This window comes from Haemaphysalis longicornis, unplaced genomic scaffold (genome assembly GCF_048455015.1).
Source record: "Haemaphysalis longicornis isolate Haplotype H1 unplaced genomic scaffold, Haemaphysalis longicornis Haplotype H1 scaffold_7, whole genome shotgun sequence".
In the NCBI taxonomy this organism is placed as follows: Eukaryota; Metazoa; Arthropoda; class Arachnida; order Ixodida; family Ixodidae; genus Haemaphysalis; species Haemaphysalis longicornis.
Genome location: NW_027526422.1, coordinates 156,358,992 through 156,368,485, shown reverse-complemented (window position 1 = coordinate 156,368,485; position 9,494 = coordinate 156,358,992). Strand labels below are relative to the sequence as shown.

General features: G+C 42.5%; 1 long non-coding RNA gene across 1 annotated transcript; it reads right to left on the bottom strand.

Annotated features, from left to right (window-relative positions):
- Positions 1-7,386: 7,386 nt before the first annotated feature.
- On the bottom strand, positions 7,387-9,066 carry LOC144145481 (uncharacterized). The gene is made up of 3 exons (XR_013317505.1): positions 8,852-9,066; positions 8,568-8,629; positions 7,387-7,521 (listed from the first exon to the last, which is right to left on the bottom strand). It is a non-coding gene; the product is annotated as an uncharacterized LOC144145481 (long non-coding RNA).
- Between the last annotated feature and the right edge of the window lie 428 nt (positions 9,067-9,494).

Sequence of the window (9,494 nt, the reverse complement as noted above, 5' to 3'; positions counted from 1 at the left end):
TGAGGTTCACCCTTTTTTTAGCTCGGGACAAGTTTTTGAATATCGCTTTTCAATTCGTATACAGACAAAAGTATGTTGCCGGACTGCTGTTTGTCAGGGCTGAAAGCATTATTTTTAGGTGGACACATACGGCTCGTAGATTTAAAAATTCGATTAAAAGTTCTAGGGTGTTATCAGCAAAACCAATTCTCTTAAGCTGCTTTAGGTGATGCTCTTTCATTTAGGATAGAGAGTATATACTCGAGAAAAATCGGTTGTATATCCATTTACATGGCTGCAGCATATTTCAAATCATTTTGAACGCCATGCGCGTTGCGTGCTTACGTTACCGCACAAGGAGTTTACCATGCAGCATAGGAAGGGTTCGCAGAATGAAGTCGGTGATGCGCTGGCAGGCGCACCCCAGCAGTCATTTTTGGACGCGGAAATGCCGGCACTGGAAGCCGCCAAGGAAGCTTGGGCAACGTCAATGTGACGTTATCATACGCGATGAACACTGAAAACCTATGCAAAATATGTCACTTGTAACCGAAGTTGGGAGGTGGCAGCAGCTTGGCTACATATCCCGTGCGGAGCAACCACCCTTCTAATGCGAAAGTTTAACATCTCTTGCTAGCAAAAGTAGATTAAAGAGCGAAAGCTAAAAATGCATCAAAGATTCACTGAAAGAGCATACAACGGATCATCAATTCTTCAAATACTCAAATAGCAAGCGAAGAACAAACCCATCCGACGATTTTTTGCTCACTGAGGAAGCGTAATTACGAGAAATGTAAACGTAACAGATACGATGTTTGTGAGATAAAGGTACACTTTTGTAGTCATCATAGTAGAAGCGGGTTTTGTCTTATTTAAAATCGGTCCTTTTTTGTGATTTTCAAGTTGCGGGTTTGAAAAAATGGGTGCCTGGTTTCAGAGAGAAAAAGTGAAAAAAAAAAATTGGCGGTTCCCGGTTTCACGCGTGCGCCGTGGGTCTAGAGGTGATATCATCAACAGAAATTTTCGGTCGAGCAACCCGTTGATTTGGAAATGTATCAGTTTTTTGATAAAACGCCATCGGTCACACTAAGGAAGCTCTCGCTTCAAAAAGGGGCAGTGTTAACTGCCTCCGTTTGATAACACATAGCGGGATCGCGCTACCTATAGTATTTCATGCTAACATGTTGTAATGGTTTATTCTTGCGCGAAGTGAGATGAAACACCTAGTACGCTGATGTCTGTCTTTTCAGTTTAGTTGCAGTCTGTCACGTGGTATCTGCTTAGCGTACCTTCATACTAGGATAATAATTATGCTGGGATAACTTTCAGGCATGCCACGCGGAGCTTCCTCCCATGTACACGCATTCAGAATGCTTACTTGAATGATTTCAAGTGAATTTAAAGCACTCAGCACAATTGCTACTGTACCAACGCAAGAGACTGGAAGGCAGCGTCATGGAACACAGTTAAGAGTTTCATTCACCGTAGGAAAGTCGCTAAACCTTCCACGTTGACCTCAATTTCACTTCTTTATTGACCTGGCACTACCTCAGCCGAATCCGTTCTATACGAAAAATTATTTATGACCCCCTCCTTTAAGGTGACAGAACCATATTGTGGCGGAAGCCCGGGGAAAATATTGAAGAAAGGTCAGGCAGTTTGTTTTTATGAATGCGCAACCAATATAAATTAAGGCTTAATGAAGATTTTGAACTTAAGTTTTCTACCTGAAAAGTGGCGACGATCCTATTTTCAAGCTGACAAATATGGCATCAGTAATCAGGTACGTTTGTTGCCAGGCACAAACGCCACGTGTACAGAAACATAACAACCAAACCACGAACAGGAACGGCGGCCACTGCTGAGAACTGTCAAAGCACTTTCAAAAAAGGCTGCTGCTGGAACCGGAACTGTTAGAAACAAACTCCCATTGGCAACTATGTCTTCCGCATTGTCCTATATAATATTTAATGCAATCGTATATCCCCGGTGCCTACAACCGTAGCCGAGAGTGGAGGTGGAAAGCTCAGTAACACATCCGAAACTCTCTTCTTACGCTGACAAACAAACAGACAGACAGAGAACCAGACATACAGAGAGATAGGCAGACAAACAGCCAGATAAACATACACACGCACAGACTGACAGACAGACGGACAGGCAGTCAGGCAGGCCGACAAACAGACAGGCAGACAGACAGACCTAAATGTACCCGTTTATGTAACCGAAGAAGGAATAACGTTTTTAAAGACAATGTCGGCGAGATAATATCAGGATTCGGGTGTGAATACGTGGTAGAAACATAGACTTAACGGATAGCATGACGTTCTGGTGTGCCCGGTGCCCTTAGGGTAGCTTCCGGGTCTTCTTTCGTCGCTTCCGTGACTGGCTGGAGTAGACTCACCAGAATCCGTGGTGTCTATGTTAACTTAGCATCAGTCAAGGATCCCTAAAACGTGGCGCGATTGCCTCGTTTAGCTGCAGGAGCAGTTTTTCCTCCCGACGATGTGGTGGGCCCCGCCGGTGGAAACGATGGCCCAAGATGACAGTCTTGCACTGTTGAAAGCTTACATAAGAGATGGATTTGCACATAACCAGCACTGTTTTTCTATAATTTCTGATACAGAAAAAGCCTATGATACCGCGTGGCGTGTTGTCGTTTTACTGGACCTCGTTGCGTTTGGCATATGAGGCAATATGTTTAATATTACGCTGGAGGACTACCTTACTCTGCGGACTTTTCGAGTACAGCTTTTTCAGCCTTGAGCCAAATACCAATGCACGGAATTTTGCAAAGACGCATCTAAAACCACCTCGGCTTTATCTTGTGCTCGTTGTGGACCGCGTTACTCTGCTTCTAAACCAATAAATCCTAACAACAGCACATTTAAAGGTGGGACTCATGGCATTTTATTGGGGGAGGAACACATCATACAAAACCAAATGACTGTTCAGATATATAAACCGACAACTTGAGTGTAGTGACATCCATTTATTCTGCGATTCCCCACAAAAATGCAGTGTTGAACTTGATCTCTAACGTTATCATGTCAGCGTACAATATGGGGCTAGAAATAACGATTGGTTGGGTACATGGACGTGGCAAAATAGTTGGAAATGAGACTGCTGACATGGCAGCAGCAGCTGCGCAGTTTATTCGGGCTCCTTCAGGGTGATGTACAAATTACATCTGTTCCGTATTTGGACTTCAAACCACTCCTCAGACGAAAACTGCGTAAAACCTTACAGAAACAATAGAATACCGTAACAGAAAAGAAGATAGGTGCAGTGCAACCAAAAATAGGCAGACGTAAATAAACACAGTTCACTTGAATCGCCGTTTGCCGTCTGAGGATTGGGCAGATATATGTATTGCAGGGATATCTTTTATATGGTGCCTCACGTCGAAATTGTTCTAGCTGTCGAGGTGCGCTTTCTGCAATACATGTGCTAATTGAATGTATAAAACTAGAAGAAGAATGACGCAGACATTTCTCACACCTATACACAATACGCATACCACAACACAGTGCACACTTTCTATTAGAAGTGTTTTTCAGTCTCAAAAAAGTGTTAACTTACCTTACGGATGTCGATTTTTAAAGAACATTTTATATTGTGTGTAACCGCAGCTGGCTGCTCATTGATGAACGCAGTGCTGAAGTTCCTTATGTTGTACTAAGGAGCCTCGCCCTTTTTGCCTTTGCAAATAATTTGCCCAAGGCACCCTGTTTTGAAGACCCTACCTACTTGGGCATCCCTAATTGTTTTATATCCAGCTTTCACCTGTAACCATTGCATCGTTACACCAGTTTCAGCCAAGCACCTCTAACCGAAACACCAGTACTACCCATGGCGCTCTGTGCACCAGTACCCCTTGCGCCATTAAACCACTCCATCATCATCATTAATGTTTTCTTCCGTACTGTTCTCTCGTGCGCTAAGTAATATTTTAAAGTTGTAATTGAGTGCGAACTGCTCTCGGTACGGTGCTGGTACAACTGTGCATGCGGACAAGCAGTTTTTCTACTTTACCGACAACCGGTCCGTGACCCGGGGTCTCTGGTTAGCTGTAACAGGAATGTTTCCTACACGTAACCAACTAACGCACATCGCTGCTCTGAGAAGGTAAGTTGCACGACTTCACGTTCGTCGATGAGGTGTACAGATCGTAACCATCCAACAGTGCACTGATTGAGGCTGTGTTCTACGTCATTTACACTGTAGAGTTTCTTGATATGTTCTGCAGAGGGACACAACAAGGTAATCGTTGCTGGTACCATTGTACGTGAAGCTGGTGCGCTCAGTCAACTGCCGATTACTAGCAACGAAGAGGCTTTGTTTTGAAAGAAGAAGTTTTTTTGCTCACCTTTTGTGTATAATAAAAAAATACGAGAACATTTTTTTCGCTGAAGTATATGCAGTGCGTTTACCATGATAACCGAATAACAGCATTCATAATTTTTATAATTGCCAGCAGTACTCAATCAGCATAATTATTTACACAATCGCGATCTTTTAATGCCTCTCTGAGTGTCTTTTTTGGCCTCCTTTAGGCCACCGCGTTCACCACTTCTACAGTGTGTGTTTCTGGCTGCAGTGCTCACCGATTACACCATTTCGCTTTTCCTTGGTTTTGGCTTGTCGCATCGCGTAACAGCTGGAAGAACGTTCATGAGACCGAGAAAAAGGGATTTAGTTATTCCTGCGAACAATATACTATCATTGTCTTTGTTCGTACACTTTTTTATATAACACGCCTCCGAACTTGCAGAAAACTGCAGCACGTCTTCAAAAAAATCAGTTCACCTTCACGTAGCCAAGACTTTTTCTGAACGGGGTGGCTCTAGATACGCGCGCATTGTATCGAAATATTTTTTTTCTAGCCAAACTTGAACTACACACTTCAGTATATATGTCCATAGAAATAAGAAGAAATGTTTAGGGGCATATAATGAACGTGAACACTAAATTATGAACCACAACATTGCGCTGCTGAGCACAAGGTAGCGGGTTCGATTCCCGGCCGCGGCGGCCGCTTTTCTGATGGAGGCGAAAAGCGAAAACGCCCGTGTGTACGAGATTTCGGCGCACGATAAAGATCCCCAGGTGGTCAAAATTAATCCGGAGCCCTCCACTACGGCGCGCCTCATCGCCTGCGTTGCGTCGGCGCGTTAAACCCCACAATCAATCAATGAACCACAACACATAGAAAGCGATATTTTTTTTCATGCAAGTCAAACTGACGCAAGGATTAGTTCCAAAAAAAAGTTTGGAAATGGAGCTTGCCAAATATACCAATAGCGCGACATTATTCTCCCCGAATTCCGTGACTGCATCACTATAATACGCGCAATGAATTATTGTTTGTTGGGAGTGCAGAACCGCAATGGGGGAAACAATGACGATATGCCAATGATGCGAAAGCTATCAAAAGCGACAAACACCAATTTCCGCTTCTTGCAAAGAGCAAACGTGACCCTTGAAAAAGGTATACACCGCAAATCACAATTGACAAGGTTTACGAGGGCGTGTGAAAAACTTCGTATTGGGGAATCCTGAAGACAAAGGAGGGCATCAGCATCCGGTTGAGAATGAAGTACGCGTAAGAGACGTAGGAAGGGCTCCAGCATTTTGATCCAGACACATATCCAGACACGTATCTTTTCAAGAATCTTTTCAAAATTAAAGAAAAGAAGGCGTTTAACGATATCTAGAATATAGAAGAATTTAGGTCCGCCACTCTGACTGTGCTCTGACTAAGCCCGAGTTAAAAAATAGCCACGTGGAGGGAATTGTGTCACGCAACTTTTGTTGCACAAACTTGTTTCTGATGTAATGAAGAGTTAGGATGTAATTGTTTCGGTAATATTTGCAAGAAGCAAAACTGTAGTCACACAGCATCTTTAGGAAGCCTAGAGCACCCTACATGCAATCAGCGGAAATTCCTGTTTTATTTCTTTCTTTACCTGTTTTATTGTTTCTTCAGTTAGCTGCTACCCAGTTGATGTCCATATGCTGTACGCAGGCCACGTACTGCGTTTTATTCTAATTTTTCTTAGCCTGAGAGAAAGTATTATAACCTCTCGGAAGAAAGAGTGGTATCGGTGATAAATAAAGAGACGCCGGGCGGGGATCGTGGTGCGGTTTCATTTGGGGAACCTGAACAATGTCCTTTCTTAAATGTCGGAAGTTGTCGAAGGAACGGCAGGGATTAGTTTGTAGGTAATATCTGTCGCATGCGTGATCACTCGGTATTCTCATGAATGTTTAAAAGAGGAGTTTTTGAAGGTGCCTTCTTTCGACTCTACGGAGTTCGCAACGGTTCAAGTGACAGCAGAACATACTGGAGGTTTCCGTGCCTGGAGTCCAAACACACCTTCTAGGACACTATGCGTGCATAGGCGATACGTACAAAGTGGCGGTTGCCATACCCTCATCAACATTTTGTTGCTGTGCCGAAGATAATGACTGATGGGGTTGACCCACCTAAAATGATTACGGGCATTTTGATCACACTTCATATTTACATATTCCAACCAGCTGCCTTTCAGCCACTTCCCTCTGAATTCTAAGCAAAGCCGTGGAACATTCGTCATTCGTTCTCCTCTTGTAATGTGGTCTGCAACGGTTTGGGTATTATATCTCATTTGCGGATGTCTGGGGCTCCGTCACGTCTGTGTAACTTTGAGGCTTGTACATTCTATCTTAATACAAGCTATTTCTTGAAATTGTTATCCATTTATTAGAATTATTTCTGATAAGTTTTTTGGCTGGCGATTTATTACCCACCTTTGAGCACTGAGACATTTTCGGCGTAGGGCACTGAACTCTCGGCATGAGCGTGTCTTATTTCCCCTTGTTACGGCTGAGCATGCTGACATGGCGTTTTTGTGTAGAGAATCCTGTTTGTATAGCTAACTCTGAATAACGCCTGACGGTTTTATTGATAGCATTTGCATTGCTTCGGGCTTCTATGTGCTAACACAAATTTTATATAAAATATTTGCTTTCTCGGCTTTAGAGGTTGTAACTAAACATTTATTTATGCTTAGCTGCACCCAATAATAACGCAAAGAAATACAAACCACTAGACAGCGTAACCAAGGCAGTGACGTGCTAACGCCATTTCTGCTGTTATTGAAATAATTTGGAATATGACATCTCAAAACGGTAGCGATGCCACGCACCGAGTCCCCACTGTTGTTTTGTAGAGCCCCACCAACACCATTTATACTATATAAAGTGTGTTGTAGACCAGATGAAACCTATTGAACGTAATCAACCCTTATAAACCCACGAGCAATACTGACCTTCACGTGCTAATAGAACTATATAGAATACAGAAAAATTTTCCCCAAACGTTTATTGGTCTTCATTCTAACCACGTGACGCTATTCTATTTTTAACCAGTCGTTCTTTATTACATTTCTCAAGCCTTTTCTTCGGCGCGGGCTATTGCTTCTTCAGATCGGCCGCCTCCAATTCCATGGTTGCCCCTCATTGCACCAATGGCGGCAGCGCTTGGCGTTGCGAGGAAGGCTGTTTAAAGACAAGAAACAGTCAGGCGGTTTCAAAACCTCCCTAATACAAGGCCACGTTCAAAATGGTAGAGGGCGCCGTGTAGTTCAATTGTAATAACCATTCGACAAACGTCTCAGTAGAGAGCTTGAATCCACGTTTGCTGTAGTAACACTGTTTATTTTTGGGAACGTTTAATTAAGAATTTGATACCAAATGTTAAACAAACCGTAAGGGTTACTTTTTTTACAACGACTCCTTAAAGAAGGATTAAATCACTACGATTGTAAATACAACTTGCACAAAATACCAGGAACACACCTAAACAGTATGGCGACTGAAAAAATGTTTTCGACTGTACAGCTACATAGCACTAAAGACGAGTGCTTCAATTTGGGAACTACTCTAAGCAATCTCAGCACTTTCAGCACTTTGCCTTTGTTCCTTTTTAGCGAGGCCACGTTTTCTTTAGTATTTGTAGGACTGGAGACATCAAACTTGCTCTGACCAGTAATAGGACGAATACCAACCCTATGGGTGGGCGGATATTGTTGAAATACATGACGGATAATTTTAGACATTGTTATAATACAAAACACAACGTCCAGCTGTCCTGCTAGGTAGAATACCTTTTATTCATCATCATTACTCTAACGCAACTTCCTCTTTGTAGTGTTTTTACTAAATTGCGCATAAATTTCGAGCTCGTTTACTTTGAGCGATAGTCTGGGTTCTGAAAAAAGGCCTCCTTTAATATTTTTGTAAATATCAGGAGTGAAGTTTGTTGTTTATTCTTGTCAAATCTGGCCTTCCTCTGGAAAAAAATATCGTTTTAAACGAGTTCACAGGTTAAAACAAACGTGCTACAAATTTTGTGCTACTCGTGCTCATAGTGTTTGGATGGAGAGAAACAGCGCCTATTGAATCCTTCTTTCGTAGTCGACTAGTGATTTTGGAATAGTTTGCTCTAATTGTAAGCAAAATGATAGCAAAACAAAAGTTTCGAATTGAACCAATACGCAAAGAAATGATTTTCCCGTTAAATCCTAAAAGGCAAGGGGCTTTACCGAGGATGACAGCGGTGAGAAGCAGAAGAGGTAGTCCAAAAACGCGAACCATGGTTCGTGTTCTGTTTAATAAAAAAGAGGCGGAGTACACATAATCACCTTCGTGTCATGTTTTCTCGGAGTATGCTTGGTAAAAATATACTGCTATATATATTCAGTTGCAATATACATATCCCTAACATATTCCGCTTAATAGTAAAAATTCTGCTAACGCAATTTCAACCACAATAAAAACTTCACACTCCTGATAGTGTTGCATCAACTACTTGTAACACTCCACTTACCAAAAAATGGTTGCTCTCCTAGCTTAAGCCAAATGTATTTCTTGAATTGTAGGTACAGATGGAGCTTGGAGTCAGGCATTATATACTGCTGCCCTAGTGCCAAAAGCGATCATGCCCGTGATAACAGAGTGGCACAGGCGCAATAAAAAAAGAGCAGTGACTGAGAAGAAATGAACATGGTAAACGTGAGGGAAAGGTATTGTAGTGGAAAGTGCAAAGCTCGTGTATAATATTTTCATGGAAGAGGCAGAATCAGAGCATAGAGAAAAGTATCTACATCTACATGTCGTGGGCGCCGCAAACTTCACTTTTGTTCACTGAGCGACCTCATCCGGTGAACACTTTACGACCCGCAGCAGGTGTTACAAAAAGACTTCCCGGAAAAATAGTTATTTGTGTCTGCGGATGGAGGCCGGATGAGCGAACGGTCGGTTAGAGTGTACATGACAAAACAGCTGTTGCTATCCGTGATTCCTAGGGCCAACGCCATCGATTGATGTTTGTGATTACCCCAATAAAATTTGTCGTGTTCATTGACCGAGCAAGAGCAGAAAGAGAAAGTGATTTTGCAGCGATCACGTTGCCTTGATAAATACTACCACTTAGGAGAAGTAAAAAAAATAAAATGTTGCAAGTGCCCATT